At 42.7% G+C, this 19,706-nt stretch overlaps 1 long non-coding RNA gene across 1 annotated transcript in view; it reads right to left on the reverse strand.

Annotated features, from left to right (window-relative positions):
* The window catches only part of LOC115551067 (uncharacterized), a 24,748-nt gene extending 6,193 nt beyond the window's left edge, over positions 1–18,555 (reverse strand). The window contains exons 1-3 of the long non-coding RNA XR_003977973.1: positions 17,870–18,555; positions 12,213–12,388; positions 2,316–2,415 (exon numbers count right to left, since the gene is read on the reverse strand). This is a non-coding gene — a long non-coding RNA (uncharacterized LOC115551067). The remainder of the gene's footprint in view (positions 1–2,315; positions 2,416–12,212; positions 12,389–17,869) is intronic.
* Between the last annotated feature and the right edge of the window lie 1,151 nt (positions 18,556–19,706).

Genomic DNA, 19,706 nt, shown 5'->3' on the forward strand with positions numbered 1-19,706 from the left:
GACAGTCTATTTAAATTATAAAAGGTACCTGTAGTCAACTAATAACAGTAATGTTGATTATTAATGTCTATTGATATTATTTAGTATTTTGAGATATGTTCAGTGTGGTATCTGTGTTCAAGCTAATGGTTGATCTTTTTTAAAGATCAATTGTGTTTCAGTAAACAATCATTTGCAAAGGATTAAATCATTTGGTAACAAATACTGCTATATCATGAAACACTTGATATTGTATATTGTTGTTCATTTATGTATTCTATAAAATTGTATCATAATTATTATATTTGTCTAATAAATGTACATACTCATAGACATAAACTCATGCAGACATACACTGAAACACAAACCAATTCATAACACACATATGGCTAACACACAATGGTGAGTGCAGTTGTGCAATTGAATCCGGGTGATTTGCAATAATATTTATAATGAAAATGATATCACTAAAACTATATGTGCAATAGAAAACATTATGTGACACAAAACATGACTTATAAAGGACTTCTACAAATTCTTTTTAATGAATTTGTTTTTTAAAGCTAATTTGAAAAATGTATCACTACAGTCAAGACCCTTTTTTAAATTATACAAACAAGAAAGAGTATATTATCGCATATGAAAGGCATTTCTTGTGAATTGTATATTATTCAGGCTATAATTTCAGGTATTTACTTGGATTTATTGATCATGGAGATTGCAAAAAAATCTCAAAAGAAAGTACAAATCAATGGAATGGAATAATCTTCAAAAAGTCTGAAGTTTGTGAAAGCTGAACATTACTGAGAAGTGAAACCATTATTTATTTCATTAAACACTTAAGTTATGAAATCATTATCCAGAATTAAGTTGACCAAATATGTCTCAAAACAGACATAATAGAGCATATTTGGTAAATTAATTAATTTTGTTTGTTGTTGTTGCGTGTCTCTGGAGGTCTTGCAAGGGATTAATAAAGTAATATCTGATCTAGCTGTGAATTTGTTTAAATGTGTCGATATATGTGTGTTTCTGTATATGCAGTGAGAGAGAGGCCAGGAATATTACTTTTTCAGTCCAAACACTAGTAATCATATGAATAAGAATAATAACTATACTTGTTATTATTATAAATTAATCATATAAACATTATAATAATACAAATAATAACAATTGAATTGGTTTGTGAAGAGAAACAAGGTTCAAATTCTTCGAATACTTTGTTTACAAAAATAGCTTGTTGTGTGAATGTGTATGTGAGAGAGCGAGAGAGAGCAACGAAAGGCGTGTGTGTGACAATGAGTCAAAGAGTGTTAGGAACGTCATCATGTGAGGGAGTATGCAATCGTGAATTGATACATATGTGCATGGTTGTGTGTTTGTGAGTGTGAGCGTGCACATGTGTGTATGTGTGTGCGCGTCGGAAGGAGCTGATGGAAGGTGTAGACTGCTCTCATTCATGATTCTGTCTCAAAGACAATGAAGAAGTGTGTTTTTGTTGTGTTAATTCTCTATTTATCTCTCACACACTTCTGAAAAGTAAAAAGAAGCTTAGCTTTAACTTATTTGACTAAGTGCAAAGTTTTTGCACTAACAAACTATCACAGAAAACCATTTTACTAACAGTTTCAATCAAATTGAGTTGTGGACAACAGGCTGAGGCCTGCAGCCATAATAGATTTCTGAACTAAAATGAATAGAAGAAATGAATGGAAAGGGCCCAGGGGTAACAGACCCAACTCCGAAAACGTAAGACTGGGCCTTTCCAGGGAGCGACTGTGGCTTATCTTTAATTGGAGTAGATTACTGTTAACTCATGCAGCACCACCTAAGCAGGTCCGGAGCCCGTTGTGTACACACTAATGAATCAAAACTAAACCAAGATTAGTTTTAAGATGGATAAATACTTGCTTCACAGCCGGGGGGGAAATCCAGGTGCAACTGCAGCACACATTTTAAAGCTGAATAGGATAAATAATGATAAAAAAATAATAGTATGTGAAGTGATGACGTCTCCTAATAAGGGAACATGAAACTGCGAGTGTCTCTGTATGTCTTTCTCTTCCATTTCACACACTCTGACAGCACCCCAGACACATGCATTTGACTGTGTGCATGTGTGTGTTTGTGTGTGTGTGTGTGTGTGTGTTTCTGTGCTTGTGATTAAGTGAATGCATTTGTGTGTAAGTGAATTTGTGCGTGTGTTTGTGTGCAAGTGTGTGTCCACCATACCATATATTAAGAGTTGCTGCAATGACCTCTCCTATCTCTTCGCGTCTCAGTGTCTTTGTCTCTCCAACCACAAACGTCAGAGGACGAGGAGCCAGGCTACTCACAGATCGGTCCTCTGCTCTTCAAGCTAAGCAGGCTCCTGCCCCGTGTGCCTTGGCCCCTGATGAAGTCTTCCTCCGCTTACTTGAACCCAGGCTTGGACCTCTTAGGAAAAAAACAAAGAATACTTATAAGTCATGCCATGAGAAGTGCCATATCCAATGAAGTGGAAAAAAGATACATTTGATGAAAACGCCAAAATGTCAATACACATTTTTTATTTTATTAAAATATGTGTGTATGCATTTTTTATTTGTGAGCTTAGAAAAAGCATTCAGAAATTAGCATTTAGTGTTCATATTTAGGACAGTTTATTTGACAAGATCCGGACACTCCGAAAAGATTTTAAATAGTAGATCATAAACTGACCATTCATTCATTAATTCATTACATTCTGAAACTCCCATTACACGTATACCACATTCTTCATTATTATTATTCTTATAGATAGTGGTAGTTCTTTATCAATGTTAAACTTTTAGGATTTTAGGGGCAAGGAAAATGATGAGAGAATACATTGGTCCTGTGATCTCAAATTGGCATATTAATAAAGGTTTCTCAGTCAAAATAAGTTTCAGAAATAATTCCAACAGTACACAACAGACTTTATAGGAGCAGATTTCTCTATGATCACATTTGGAAGATACAATATTAAAGTTATTAATTATTATCTTCTGTAAGATCAAGTATCCTAAAAAGTATTGTGTAATATTATCTTAATTGTATGTTATTTTACACTATCTTGACCTCATCATTTGCATATAACAGCACATTCCCGTCTGAATGTGTAAAGTCAGGGGGCCAAGTAGGTGACATGGGGGGTGGCAGGAGTTGGACAGCTGTGATAAATAAGGCCTTTTTTTAATACATCTGAATTTTAGACAATTTTAAACTCTTTAAGGACCTGCAGACCCTCCTGTACTGTCTGAACCTCTCTCTTCCTCGATGTCCATCTCTCCTCTCATGTCTCTCAGTTTTTTTTCTCTCTCTTTCACTCCTCTCCTGATTAGAAGATGTGAACATTTCTTTGACTTGGCTATTAATGTTGAATAATTCCATCAGTATCCACAGCTTTCAAATTGGTTTTTTTTTCAAATTGGTTTCACATACTTTTTTCTCTTACTTCCAACTTATTTAGCTTACCTTTTATCTGACCTCTTACTATAATCTGCGCTGTCCCTTTTTGAGTGTCTATAATATCTATATGATGACACCATGCTAAGAATATATGTTAAAATTCTTGTTTTATATCTACTCTGGAATAACACTGGAGGGGTGTGTAATAATAAAAAAATTGACATCTCCACCCTGTCCCCCTTTACATTTTGCCAATGTGTATGTGCTAAAACACACACTGTAAAAACGAAAACTTAAAATTGTTGGTCTCATTATGATTTCTGAGTAAAATGAATATAAAACATTAAGTATTCATGTCAACTGTGCAATGCAATTTAGTCCAACCAACAATGTTGAGTTTTGGGTCAAGAGTTGGGCTCAGTGTAGTATCTTTGTTAGCAAGACACACGGGTTTAAGTCAGACTCTGGGCCCTATCTTGCATCCGGCGCAAGTGACTTAGTCACTGGCGCATGTGTCGTTGCTAGTTTACAACTGGCGCAGAGCGTTCTTTTCCCACCACCGCCACTCGCCGGTAAATTAGGGATTGATCATGCGCCCCAAGGGGCGGTTCGGCGGAAGGAGGAGGCGTGTTCTGGCGCAAACGGTATTTTGCCGTTTCTGAATACCATTGCGCTACTGACCAGGAAATACCTGGTTTAAAGTCAGTGGCGCGTTGTTCAGATGCTATTTTAAGGGCGCATGCATACATGCGCATGCGATGCATACGGATTGCTTGTGCACCTCGCGCATACAATTTGCTTCTCCCATCTACCTAGCCGCACATTCTTGGTAAATTATTTGGGAAAGAACAGCTGATGCAGCGGTAATAAGTTGTACTTTTAAATCAATGCATCTGCAAACACCGTACAGCAAACACATATTTTCTTGACAGAGACATCGTGTAGGCCTACATGCCCATTACTTTTAGGATTGATGAGTATTTGATCGTGAAAAACATTGTTTTACCGCGAGTGAGTGTTAAAAAGAATGAATGAATGCGGGCGCGCGTGTGTGCTCTGTTCAAACACACACAAACTAAACCGCATAATACAATCAATGGCAATGTCTATTACCGCGGGGACACATGCATATTAGGATAGCATACAATACTGATAAGAAACAATGTTGATAATGTATTGCGTATATCATTAAATAGAACCACATTTACCGCATATCATATGTTATATCATATAGGCCTACGTTTTCTTTGCCGAAATTTATTTGAGGACTCAGTATTTCTGAAGTTGTGGAAGAAAACCCCTTATTCCATGTGTGAATTAGGCCATATTATTTGGCAATAAACTGAGCCATTTGCAGTTTGAAATTCATGTGCATCTGTCTCATCGGAGACTGCAGACGCGCTGTCAAAATATCAACTCGTCCGATTCAAATGCCCTCATGGCTCTTAAAGGGGATGGGAGCTGGCACTCTCATTGGTTTGTTGGACGTTACGCCCAAACCACACCTACGGGTAACTAGGCTGCTTCAGACCAACCCTTTTGACACTTGCGCCGCGACGCAAGTGTAATTTATCCGCCTGTAAAATAGCGATAGCGCCGTAGAACCGCCCACAAAGCTACTTGCGCTTTGCGCTTCCCACTTGCGTTTCAGACCGTTAAAATAGGGCCCTCTGTCTGAGGCTGGGCCAACTACGGTGCACATGCGCATTTCAACACTTTGGAAAATACGGGGTTTCCTAACGGAATTTTCAGATGGTAAATATTGTGGCGACTCCTACCCCCCGGGGAGTATGGGTATTCGTGATGCCGGTTGGGAAAAGGGGTTTATTGCCTTTTGTCAATTTGTTTCTGTTAGGTTAAGTGGGGTTAACGGGTTTGGGGTCTTTATTGTTTGTGTGTTGTTTATTGTGTGTAGTGTTGCCGCCACCGTTACCGAGACTTGCATGTCCGTTGGTTGGGTGTGCGGTGTGCTGTGTGCTGTGGGTGTGTGTTAAATAAAGGCAGCTCTCGGGATCGTGCGGTGTATGAGGCACGAGAGTTGCCTCACCGTTTAACCTGGGCTCCCGTCTCGTGCAGAACAAGTTTAACCATAATGTCGAACTTGTTCTGCACTTTGGTTTGCTGCATTTAGACAGTGATTCTCTGCTGCTGAACTAGCTACATGTTGCTTGTTCTATTGCTGTCTGGCATTCAGAAATGTAAAATGGAAGTTTCCAATTATTAATTTTAATATATATATATAAAAGTGAACTTAAAACTAGTTTTGCATTCTTTGAAATGTTTTTTTTTAAATAATAATAACCTTAATTTGAATTATTAAGTAAACAACCCTGACTTTCTTTTTTGAGTATTGTAAAAAATAAAATCTTAGTTGGTATAACTAACTTTCAGGGGGGGCTCAAAACTCGTTTGATTGCAGTAAGTTGCCTTGCAATTTTGAGTTTTCTCAACTTTTTATTTTTTACATTGCAGGAAACAGGATGGGCTCCCAAGCTAATCAGACCCCCTCCAAAGCACTGGATTCCAGCTTCCCTCGAGAAAAGGCCTTAATATGAGGTGGAGATGTGTGAGGTAACAGGTCAGCCATTGTTCTCGTCCATACTCACGGTGCAGAATGTCTGCATGAAAGAAAGCTAGCATTTCCTTCAATAACTTGAATAAGTGCACTGAATAAGTTGAGTAACATTTTACGTTGCATTTGCACACAAGTGGCCACTCTCAGTTAGCATCGCAAAGGCAAACGTTTGCAGATGCACAACTAAGTCTTAGTTGACAAATTTTACTGCATTACGACATAAATATTGATAAACCTATCTTAATCTATGGAGTGAAGCTGTCATTTTTCAATATGTTTTATGCCATACAAAACCATTTGGGAGCAGCAGTATCTGAGGATATACCCGTGTTGTGTTTGAAGAACCCTATCCCTTACTGTTCCTAATTAGCGACTTGGGGATGGCTTGAAGGCAGCCAGAGCATGTGTCTAGAGCAGTCGGCTGTTGTGAGTGTTCATAGTGGCTAGAATGCATGCAGGCTGATGCATGCAATAAACCATTTTGTAGACAGACGGACAGACATACAGACGGACAGCTACACAGATCAGCAGGTTAAGGTAGACAGAGAGATGGACAAATAGACAGACTGACAGACAGACAGACACATATAGTAAGACAGACAGACTGGTAGACAGACAGCCAGGTCGACAGCAAGGTACAGGTAGGCTGAAAGACTGTCAGAAAGACTGGCAGACAGACAAACAGGTATATGTAGATAGACTGAAAGAAAGACTGATAGACAATGGTTAAGTTGTATCAAGAAGGGGCGACAGACAAAAGCCGGGGTGCTATTGCATAAAATAGAATGAGAAATGACCGACAGCTAAATAGAGAGAGAGAAATGTGAGAGGGACCTGTGGTGAGGCCGTATGGAGCAGAACGTTACATGCAAACTGAGAACAACCCAAATAACAACTTAGAGAAAGGAAAACACAGAGGAACGGGAAGGGGCAACACAAAACTATACAAATGTTTAGTTCAAAACACGAAGGAAACAAATGTAAGCTGAAATACTGTAGGAAAGTGATGTATACATGTACGTACATCTGTGTGTATGTGTTGGAGCACGTTTTTATTCAAGGACAGTGTATCAGGGTGGGTACAACTGCTTGGGCATGCATGAAACATTTCTAAAAATAAACAAAGGATCTGGTAGAATAGAACAAAGCATTGTGAAGTGTGAGTCACGACCAGAGAAATAGGTGGTGACGATGCCCAACCCCCCCCCCCCCCCCCCCGCCCCAACGCGTACACACACACACACACACACACACACACACACACACACACACACACACACACACACACACACACACACACACACACACACACACACACACACACACACACACACACACACACACTCCACCACCAGAAGCCTCCTTCTGCTACACCCCATCCTCATCCACGCCTTCCTTTCCTACCTCTCTTTTATTTTGAGACGCGAAGAGTTTAAATTTTGGTCTGTGCAACTTTTCAAGAAACCAAAGCAAAAAAGCCAGCATATTCTATTAAGTTCACTTAAATTGATGTTGATGACGTCTTATTTCCAATAAGGTGTCTTGTGTTGAATACAGAAGCCACACTGCTGTATCCTATATAATGAGCTGGATACCATGGAAGATTAATATAATGTTCATTCTCAGGATAATAATAATAATATTAAGATGAAAGAAGTGCTGTGTGGGCGGGTGTATCTTTGTATACGTTTATGTGTGTGTGTGTGTGTGTGTGTGTGTGTGTGTGTGTGTGTGTGTGTGTGTGTGTGTGTGTGTGTGTGTGTGTGTGTGTGTGTGTGTGTGTGTGTGTGTGTGTGTGTCTCTGTCTGTCTGTGTGCGATGCGTGCGTGAGTAGGTGTGCATGTGATCAAAAATCAAATTCAAACTGTGTGAGCTCAGTAGATTCTCTACCAGCATTTAGGTGGACTGCTCAAAAATACAGACGTTCGCATGAGCCATGACAGCATGGTATTCTGAAAATGAGAAAACATTAACACTAACAGACGCTGATCTTTCAGTATTAATGAGCAACGTATGGCCAGCTCACCCAGTGGTGGTATAAAGGCTACATCATGCCTCTATATCATTTCAGACTGCTGGTTTGGAAAAGAACAAGGATTTTATGGATGAATGTAATTTAGGATTCAGGGCAGTATCTTGTATTTTAGTAAACACCTTCCAATCTTTTTCCATACTTAATTAAAAACTCAAAATGAGCTACCTCTAAATTTTATTTTACCGTTACATGGTAAACTGGGACCTTAAAGTTGTTGGCATAAATTCCCCACCATCAACTAATGTTATCTCTCACACACTCATACTCATCAGAGGTCATCCTGTTTCTAATGGTTTTTTTCTAAATGTAACTGAAACAGATCTATGCTCGAAATTCCTGAAATCTTTGAGCATCCACTTCCACACGTTATGTTGTGAGTTGAGAACGCTTTGGAACAAGGTTAGCTAGCAAGCTAATTGTGTTTTTTTCACAAACAATACTGCTACGTTTTACAATACTTATATACTCTCCAACTTGGAAATATGCAAAGGTCATTGTGTATTATTTTCAATTTTGACAAAGGGAATATAGTGAACTATGCATTAAAGGTCCCATGGCATGCTACTTTATGGATGCTTATGGATGCTGTTAGTGGGCCCTTAGTACAGTACTGAAGACATTCAAGAAATTCAGCCTTTGTGCAGAATTACAGAATAACATTAATATGAGTTCCCCTAGCCTGCTTATGGTCCCCCAGTAGCTAGAAATGGCGTTAAGTGGAAAACGAGCACTAGGTATCCTGCTCTGCCATTGAAAAATGAAAGCTCAGACGCTCCGATTTCGAATTTGGCCCCATATGTCGTCATAAGGGGCCAAGTTACCTCCCCTTTCTCTGCCTTTCCCTCCAAGAGAATTTGGCCTGCCATTGAGACAATGTGCTACGACCGTGCGAGCGCCACATGTGTGAGTAGTACACACACTGTAACGCAAGTGTTGTTATTTGGATAACCGTTCTGCTGTTGGTGTTATGGCGCATAACACGTCAGGTTCTCTGACGTCTCTGGTATTTCCACAACGAAACTCGTAGTGGCGATTATCTCAGCCATGGTTGAGAAGGAATTGGGGGAAATTACCTTTGACTCTCTGAAGTACATGAACCTCGACATGGAAGAGAAAGGGATTGTTGCCCGCCACGAGGCACCACCGTCACGAGGCACCACCACCGCGAGCACCACCGCCTCGGTGCTGCCCGCTGCCCGCTTCCGAAGCGGTGGTGCCTCGGCAGCGGGCAGAGGGACTCCGGCAGGAGACAATCGCAGTCAACAATCGCGGGCAACAATCCCTTTCTCCTCCATGACGCGGTTCAGTCTACTTCAGATTGATGTGGAAGTGGAAGAACCAGAGACGTCGGAGAACCCGACGCAGTCATTTGAGCTTCATAATATCGTCTGGAGGCGCCCGCAGCTTTAGGCCATGATAATATACATTATATGATATAGATATCTATGTATAATATGATATTATTTAGATATAGAGCTCCAGGACTCCCGCCGGAGCACCTAGAGTGTTCTAGAATAATTACAGAACACGGCCATGATCTGTGTGCGCCTCCGGATGATATTAATAATCCGAGCAATTGTGAAACATCCACTGTAAACACTAGCGCATGGTACCGTGGCCGCAAGCTGCTCAGGGACACACCCCCACCCTCCACCTTGACACGCCTCAAAAAGGGGCACCTTTGAGAAAAGCTCATTGTGGGACTGGCTCGTAGTGGCTGTAGCAATCCCTTTCTCTTCCATGTCAAGGTTCATGTACTTCAGGGAGTCAAAGGTAATTTCCCCCAATTCCTTCTCAACCATGGCTGAGATAACCGCCACTACGAGTCTCGTTGTGGAAATACCAGAGACGTCAGAGAACCTGACGCGTTATGCGCCATTATCCAAATAACAACACTTGCGTTACAATGTGTGTATTCGCACACACACACTCACACATGTGGCGCTCGCACGGTCATAGCTCATTGTCTCATTGGCAGGCCAAATTCTCTGGGAGGGAACGGCAGAGAAAGGGGAGGTAACTTGGCCCCTTATGACGACATATCGAAATCTGATCGTCTGAGCTTTAATTTTTTTAAAGGCAGAGCAGGATACTTAGTGCTCGTTTTCCACCTAACGCCATTTCTAGCTACTGGGGGACCATAGGCAGGCTAGGGGAACTCATATTAATGTTAAAAAAACTCATAAAGTGACATTTTCATGCCATGAGACCTTTAATATGTTAAATTGCAATTGCCTAGATTTGTAACTCTTCTGAGGGATCTTCTTGAGTTTGTAGTTGTCTTGCGACGCCATGTTCAAAAATCCCTTGCTTGCAATCCTTAAGCCATATGCAAAAGCTAAATTAAGATACATTTTGGGACCTGATGTAAACTATTCCATTCTATGCCTTAGAAGACCACACAATATTAAAGCTGACATTAGTATCTCATTGGACCACATATCTGTAGTGCTTACAAGAGGTCCGATGAGTGGTCAAGACAACACCAGATAAAGTTGTATGGTTCTGATAAATAGATGGGTAAATCTGACCCTATAGGCGTGGCTTCTTTACCATTTAGCCAATACCATATTTACCTGGGTAAATCTAACCCTATAGGCTTCTTTACCATTCTGCCACACCAATATGGACTGTATTTCTAGCTGGATGCTTTATGAACCCCCTCCAGAGTGCATGTCTATTAACCTTGTATCTCCAATATACCACATGTTGAACCTTTACCACTCTTCGAGTCATACCTAGCCTTGAAACCACGATACCAGAGTCCCAAAAATACCGCTTCAGAGCTTCACTTCACTATGAAGATGTTAATATATGGTATTAGTAAAATCAAACATAACATGTTTTAAACCATTGCCAGCGTAGAAGCTATTTGGTTTGGCTAATCAATGTTAATAATTAAATTAAAATATGTCCGTAACAGATGGTAAAACCAAGATAGCCAATGAGAGAATGAGAATGGACTTTCCTGTTGCCTGAACCTAACTCTAGCTAGCCTCCAAAAACATGTGTAGCGTAGGCCTACCTCACATTGGCCTTCTTTATGGGGACGGACAAGATCATAAATGTAGTGGGGATCTGCAGTGGTTGAACTCAAGGGTGTTTTTTTCATGCCATCATCTAACGTTGGACCTAGAATTGTTTACCCTTCTTGGTCGGCATGATAACTATCATATTTTTTTTTATTATTACATTTTTCGACTCATCAAACAAAATGGGGCTTAGCCCAAAAAAGGGCTTTTGGGTCTGTGGGTCTTTTGGTACATTTTTAGATGGAGATCGAGATGGAGATTTGAGCTGAATTCACTGAACAATTGTATGATTGATATTAACACTTCGAGGAACATTCCCTCAGTCTTTTGACCTCAAGTAAAAAAAATCAAAGGATTAAATTTTCTCTACAACATGAAAACCTCCAGTTAAGATTGCTGAACATATATGACTCACAGAAATATGTGATGAGGCATGTACCATTTTAAGATATTTTTCAGATGCTGAAACAGGCTGCATCTGACGTCATGTGTTATAGGGACGTGAGCTTCGGGAAACAGGGCATATATTATTCATGGTAATTCCCCTTATCAATTACTTGCATAGTGTTAGTCCCTAATAATGTCATATATAAATGACTAAAAACTTATGTTGTGTAACTTTTTTCAAACATTGTCTTTCAGTTAACGTGACAACGATTTTTGGATTGTCCATTTGTTAACATTGCAACATTCAGGTAGGCCTATTGGAGAAAGTCACTGCGTTAATCGGTGAGTCGGCAGGGAGTCGTAATCCTAAAACCTGTGATAAAGAAGGTTGACCTCGCTTGAACGAGGACTGTAAAGGACTCATTGTAAGGAAGGTAAGGCCACGAACCATAAAGTTTAGGAAGTAAGGCAGTAAGTAGCCCAAACAAATCTGCTCGTCTATCAATTGAGTGGAGACAGCCTTTACGTTTATTTGTGGACATTGCCCTTTCTCCTTGACTACCAAAGACGACCATTAGGCAACACAGATTTGTATAGGCTGTCCCCATATGCAAAAAAAAAGTGCAATACGTAGGCCCACGACCCTAACTCTTCAACAAGTCGGCGTACAGTTTGAAATCACTACATGACAACGCCACGCCGCGCCGTCAGCCATGATCGACCTCCCAAATGCCATTTGAAAAGGGATTTGCCTTTGACGTCATCTCCCGCCAACACTTTTAGACCATGCAATTACCTTTGGACGACCGTGTTTCAGGACGATAGGGAGGGAGGTTAAGCCCCTATAGCTCCATTGCTCCTCCTTTACAATCAAAACGGACTTCGCTTCTTTTTGTAGACAATCTGGAAGCATCTATGATGACGTGACCGTTCAGTCTGAAGAAGGTCCCATTAAGTGGCTCCATTTTAGTCCTAAAGCAAAACAGAAAATAAAGAGTGGAATTAGGCTTAATAGACTGCCAGTGAATCTAGGCTGCCAGTGAATCTGCGTAGAGCCAACATTATAGCAAACACAAAACGTGTGTGTGTGTGTGTGTGTGTGTGTGTGTGTGTGTGTGTGTGTGTGTGTGTGTGTGTGTGTGTGTGTGTGTGTGTGTGTGTGTGTGTGTGTGTGTGTGTGTGTGTGTGTGTGTGTGTGTCCTTATTTTGCAGCCATGTTATAATTGTGAAGGTAGCTGTTGTTGGCTTTTAATTTGAGGCCACTCGCTCCAGGGGAAAGAGCGGACTTCAGGAGGCCACACGTCGTGCGGGTCCCGTTGCGAGTCCTTGAGTTTGCGTGAAAGCACAGATCCCTCATTGGATCCCGCACTGGCTGTCGAATTGGAGGCCTGGTAGGTTTAACCATGATAAGTCTAATCGGTAGGCCTCATGGTTTCTGGTTCATTAATTTCAAGTCTAAGGAATATGGTTCACATTTCAGGTGCGTGCCTCATCGATGCTGCTGCTGACAGCAACTTTGTAAGCCTTGTTAATTTGTTGAATTGGTTTATGGTAAGTTAATGTCTTATTTCTCTACTCTGCTACCAGGCCTACATACCCGACTCCTATGAAGTAATATCAAGTGAGTTTTACGTCGATAACTAGGCTACTCGGAAAAGGGTGATTTTGATATCTAGGATATTTTTGTTGGCCTATTAGTTAGCCGAAAGGTAGCATTGGTTATTCTATGTCATTCCATTGCTGTATTACTTGACCATTTTGATATCTTGTTTCTTACGTTTAAAGCCACTGACCACACGGGTATCTTTTTGTTTTTTTTATGTGGAAATTATAGGCCAACACGTCGACTGTTACACGTCGACAACGACTTTTTGATCCAAAACAAGAGTCATTACGCACATTGTTCCAAACGTACTTTTAATATGACTTTTCGTCAGCGTTTTGCAATTTGAACCGTAATCTGATTTGTTTGAGTGAAGGGTACGGACATCTTGGGGGTTGCCTTTTATCACTATGAATGGGCCACACAGATTCACGCAGACGGAGGTGAGGGGCCGCCCGGGCCCCAAGTATAAGAGCGTAGAATAGAACCCTGGTTGAGGTGCGTTACTACTGGGAGCCTGGTATTCAGTAATCAGTGAAATGGAAGCACGTGTAAACTGTTTCTGCGCGGATTGACCTCATTAAGAAGTGGATGCCTAGACAGGCAGACAGTCGGAAAGCCCCTACCGGCGGCGTGTTTTCCATATCCCTCTCCACCGACTTTTTCCTCGTGCGTTTTTAGTACATACACGGAATATCAACTTTTGGCCACAGGTGTGTGTGTGTGTGTGTGTGTGTGTGTGTGTGTGTGTGTGTGTGTGTGTGTGTGTGTGTGTGTGTGTGTGTGTGTGTGTGTGTGTGTGTGTGTGTGTGTGTGTGTGTGTGTGTGTGTGTGTGTTTTTACAATGAGTGTGAGCACACACACACACACACACACACACACACACACACACACACACACACACACACACACACACACACACACACACACACACACACACACACACACACACACACACACTGAATGAAGTGACTTTTCCCACGTGCAACTCGCACATTCCAAGGGTCCGTGTTTACGCGCGTCGTTCTCTGCCAGGGTCAACCGTCACAGTGGTGTGTGTAAGTTAGGGGCGGGCGGTGGTGTACTGGGGGATAGAATGAGTTATTGGCCTCACATTTCTCAACTTTTGCTCTGACATATTTTAATGAACCACAAGGAAATTGTATTTTTTATGACACGGGAACCAAGGTATATAGAGGAGACGCGGAGATCCTGTCAAAACGACTATCCATCGAACACACTCCGACTAAGCTGAACAAGATAAAAGAGCTACGGGTGAAACGACAAAAGGAAATCATCGCACATTATTGAAGAAAACAAATGAAAAATCGAAAAAAGAGGGGGAAAGAAAAGCAATCGCTAGAATATTTTCAAGATTGAACGAAGTGATGCCCGTCCTCCAACGTCGGCTCGGCACGGCGCGCGCGCCCTCCGCGAATGCTTTTTGGGGTAAGGGCTTCCCAGCTTATTAGTTATGAACAGCAAGCCCAGACCGCAAAAAGATTCGCGAAGGACATATCGACTCATGGTGCTCCGCCGATTGCGTGTGGTAGAGAGTAGTATCCGTCCAGAGCAGTGACAGCCTTCCGCGGGGGACTCCGTGGCGTTTCTCGGGGTGATTGTATCCAGCGAACCCGAGGCGAGTGGTCCTCCAAAGCCCACTGCCACCGAGAGGAGCACAGAGGAAAAGGAGCGGGTTATCTGACTGCAGGACTACACTACTGCTAGCTGAGAGCTTTTCCGTTGTGTTGGCTGGATTTGAATCCCTTCTCCTCCTTCCTGATAGTTTGAATGATCCACTCTCTCTCTCGCTCCCTGAGCTGCCTTCTCCGACCCCCCTTCCCCACCCGCGCCCCCCTTCTATCCCGAGGTTTTATGGATCCAAACGCTCGGACGCGTGCGCAAATGTGGTCATTTTGAAGTTGTACATCACGGCCAGCGAAGGATTTCGTGGTGTTGTTTTTTTAAATTATTATTATTGCTCTGTATTTAGCTTCCTTCGTCCGAGATTTCGCCCTAAAGAATAAGCTGGCTCCTGCCTTTCGATGGCTCTGGCTAAGGAGGGAGCCAGCAGTAAACTGCTCGCAATAAATAGAGAGCAGCGAGAGATCCTATTGGAGCAAGCGAAAACTCGTCATCGACCAATCAGTGTTTCGCGCATATAGGGACCCCCCTTTTTAAAAAAAGAGAGAAAAAACATTGCTAAATAATTGTTGTCCTCTACCAAGAACAGTATACGGATGTAAAAATATTAATTGAAGTAGCAATATATTTACATTGATTAGACACAAATGTCTTTTATGCTTTTTTGTAGATTCAGAGGATGACACGAGATGATGTTGTATTGAATATAACTTAATATAAAGCAGTTTCTTTGTAACACGAAACAATGTATCTTATCAATAGAGACTGTCTACTACACATATCGAGTAGGCTAAGTGAGGACAGCGATAGCCGTTCACGGAATGACACAACAACGCTGAATGAATGAATGTCAGACTTTCAAATGGACTGCCAATGTAAGGATCTTCATATCGTTTGAGGTAAATACAACTTTAGAATCAACCGGTTGAAAACTTTGCCACATACTAAAAACACGTTGAACCTATCTTTTACGTTGCACACACCGTCTTAGTTTAATCGATCATTAATTTAAGGGTAAATCCGGGTCCATTTAGCAATGAATGGGCAATAACTCACCTTCAGTTATTTTCTTTTAACTGTTCTTGCTTTGCTTCTCATATCGTTCGATACTCGCGGTCCCATGAACACCTAAAGACACCTCTCTCCCCATGTACCCGTGGAAGGAAGTGTCATGTACTTTATACACGGAGACCTTAAAGCCCTTTTGGTTCACTTTCCCTGTTTATTCCTCCATATAAATATCCCCAGCTTCCCGCGAAAGGTCTAGTCGAAAGCCACACCCCCTCCCCTCCCCCCGTGGGTAGGTTTTAATATATATTGTGGTGGTCTTTTCATTTGCGACCCAGTCAGTCACGACTCTCCCCCACCGTCTGCGCTGCGCATCGTCTGCCTCTCCTGACGCAGCCAGCCTGGCGCGCATTACTCACTTTAGCAGTCACGACTCGAGAATCTGTGTTGATTTCCCCCCGAATTAACACGGCCGCTATTCAATGATACGATGCTACTACACCGAATGTCGTCTTTCATCTTCGCATTGAAGCGTTCCACCGAAGAAGGAGGAGGAGGAAGAAGAAGAAGATAGTGGCTTTTTAGGGGGGATTGGTCGAATTTTCATTCGGGATTTTACGTGACAAATACAGCCACAGCAGTCGCTCACGGTTAAGTTATAATTCGACTCCTAGACTACAAAGTAGACAGTTTCGTGCAACATAAATGTTCAGTGGTTACAAGTGATTTGCTGCTATTGAGTCGCGCAACATACATCTGCAAACTTCCCCCTCTGTGTTGACCCAGGCGTGCTAGTGTCAGACTGGTAGCCTACCGGATCTGAAAAGGTAATTCCTTTGTCGTTCAGCGTTCAGCATTTGGGCAAGAAAAACCAAATATAGGCGAGAATTTGACGCGACCCCCTCCCCTCAGGCGCCCCCCACCCCCACACACACACACTCCCCCCCCCCCCCCCCCCCAGCGCCCCCCCCCCCCCCCCACCCATCCTCGCCACTACACGCCAAACAACGCCTAGTTATCGTTGAGTGGTCTTAACAGAAACACCACTTGTGTCTGTTGACGTTTTTCTGCCGTCGACTCGAGACCAGATTTCGTGCACACGTGAAAGGCGGTAGAGATTTCGCGATCAAAGTAGACTATCATTTCACAAACGCGGCGACTCGTTGTAAAAAAAAAACATAAAAAGAATTGGTGCATGGCCTTTAGATTTCAGAACAGACCGAGGTCGTACAGGACAGAGTAGCGCAAAAGAAAGAAACAATCTGAGTAGAGTATCGCGACCCTATGCCATACTACTCTCGCTATTACTTTGTGGCTGTTTTCTCGATCGGGCATACACCACAACGTCTCCGGGCAAATCCCATTGAATAGATCTAGTCTTACTGCATTACTTAAGCCAAATATGTAAACGTTACGTTCTATTAAGCTTTAGCGGTGCTGGAACACTCAACCCTGGTTCCTGGACCTCTAAAGCCTGGTCCTGGACCACTGATTCTTGGACCACTAGCCCTGGTCCTGGTCCACTAAACACTGGTTCCTGGACCGCTAACCCTGGTCCTGGACCACTAAACCCTGGTGCTGGACAGCTCCCTCTAGCTGGTTCAGCAGCATGGCTGCTGGACAGCTCCCGGGTTTCCCCGCGCAGTGCGCGTGGCGCTGTGCTCTCTGTGCCGCAGCAATAACACTCCTCTCTCCCGTTACACCCTGTCTCCCCCTCTTCTTCTTCTCCTTGATCCACCTCCTCCTCCGACGCTGGTCTCTTTCAATATGGGCTCTTTCAAAAATAAGACAATAAAGATACAATTGGATATAGGAGAAGGCTTGTTCCAGGGCTCCGCATAAAAGGATTCCCCTAGCTTTCCGTTGAGCCGGGAGGGGAACAACATAATACATTGGTGATATAGACGCTCAACAGCGCCACAGACAAAGGGAGTTTTACACTTGCTGATTTACCCCCCAAAAAGGGAGATTCCTACTCGGACGAGGCGTACACGGGTGCTGGCTTTCGCACGATGTCGCTTTAAACATGCCAGGGAAGCCAGGAGTTGCAGTGTTTGCGTGAATCCTTGCGGCTATACGAGTATTGGAGAAATTGAGCAAACACTGCAAGGCACGGAACTATTATGGAGCATGCAATAGGCGATCACACACAAACTGCAAGGAAATAGAAGACTGAGGCTGCAAAATGTGCTACTCACCAAAGTGGAGGAAGGTCTTCGTTCTGAAATGAGAAGAGAGATAGAAATAGAGGAGATACTCAATGTTTTATTCATGAACGACAGTAGTAAGTTGAATCGGGGAAGAATGCATCAAAGAAGTCCTCCGTTTGTTATTAAGAGTCCACGTTGGCTCCCTTTATATACGAGTGATTTCCGTCTATTTCTGGCGCACGATCAAAACTCTCGTTCTATTTTTAGGTCACAGTAAGAGGGGAAAAAAAAACACATTCACGAAGGCATCGGTGAGAAACGTTACGTGAAGTGCATAATTTTGCCTCGCCAACTGTGCAGAGAAGCAATTCCCTCCGTTGCATCATTGCAGGGTTTTTTGTTCTTTTTTTAAACCAGTGTGCACCCGATAACACTAACACCTTCTCGCCATCTGTAAACGATACTATAAACTCCCGCCAGTTGAAATGTGTTACTCGTAGTCTTGACAATATGATCACAATAATTGATGTCTTGTCGCCCTCTTCAGATTCTTCTCGTGTCTTCTCGGTGCCATCGCAACTTTAGTCGCCCGAACTCGTGAACGTATTTCGGCTTTCCAATTAGCAATAGCTCGAGATTGGAACGAGCATACATTGGCTCGACGCTTGTTGCGTTATTTTCTTTTGGTCGACGGAGCACTGTAAAAACCTAATAATTAAAGCTTTGCTGACAAGAAAGACGGCTGGACGGCTGCGTCAGTTACTAAGCATTGACGTCACGTTTAGATTCTCCCACTTTACAGCCCATGGCGCGTGATTAAAGAAATTGCCTTTTTTTCCACTCTGATCAGAGCTCATGAAATTTGCAAAGGAATATGAAAGTCAAATAGGGATAGAGAGAGGTACACGCGTTGTGATGTGGCAGGAACCCACATATTTAACCTTACTTGGATTCTGGAAGCTCCGGGTTTCCTTACACCAACCACCCCCACTCCACCGCGCATCTCTCCCTCTCTTACTGATGTTGTGTCTGTTGTGGAGGGGACTTTTTCTACGCGAACCATGTATTTGGCGGGCAAAACACTCTTAAGCATAACATTGCAAAATGAGCTCCATTCACTTCACCGAGCCCACGTGCCAGACGCGAACACACATGGAGAAGACTCACGAGAAGCATACAGTTGTCAAGCCAAAATAAACCCTCTCAACGTTCAGACTAGTACACTGAGACACACATCCGTAGATGATATATCCACAGAGATATTTGCCGTCCAAGTAGTGTGTGTGTGTGTGTGTGTGTGTGTGTGTGTGTGTGTGTGTGTGTGTGTGTGTGTGTGTGTGTGTGTGTGTGTGTGTGTGTGTGTGTGTGTCTGTGTCTGTGTCTGTGTCTGTGTGTGTATGTGTTTGTGGCGGTGCAACGGAGGGTAAGTAATTCACATTCAATGAGTGACAGCTGGATGTAAAAGTCAGGTCTGAGAAGACAAAACAGGGCGTCGCATCGCTGGATTCTATTTTTATCCACGCCACTGTATGTCCTCGGCTGTCGGCGAATGCACGTAGGAGGGCACCGCTGGCCACAACACTGCTACTCTGGAGAGAAATAGGCCTGGTCCCTCTGGGGGATATGGTCTCACAAACAGTTTCTAATGCTTTCTCTCTCTTTCTATCTCTCTCTCTCGCTGTCTCTCTCTCTCTCTCTCTGTGTGTGTGTGTGTGTGTGTGTGTGTGTGTGTGTGTGTGTGTGTGTGTGTGTGTGTGTGTGTGTGTGTGTGTGTGTGTGTCTCTGTCTCTCTCTCTCCCTCTCTCTCCCTCTCTCCCTCTCTCCCTCTCTCTCTCTCTCTCTCTCTCTCTCTCTCTCTCTCTCTCTCTCTCTCTCTCTCTCTCTC

This window comes from Gadus morhua, chromosome 9 (assembly GCF_902167405.1).
Source record: "Gadus morhua chromosome 9, gadMor3.0, whole genome shotgun sequence".
Lineage (NCBI taxonomy): Eukaryota > Metazoa > Chordata > Actinopteri > Gadiformes > Gadidae > Gadus > Gadus morhua.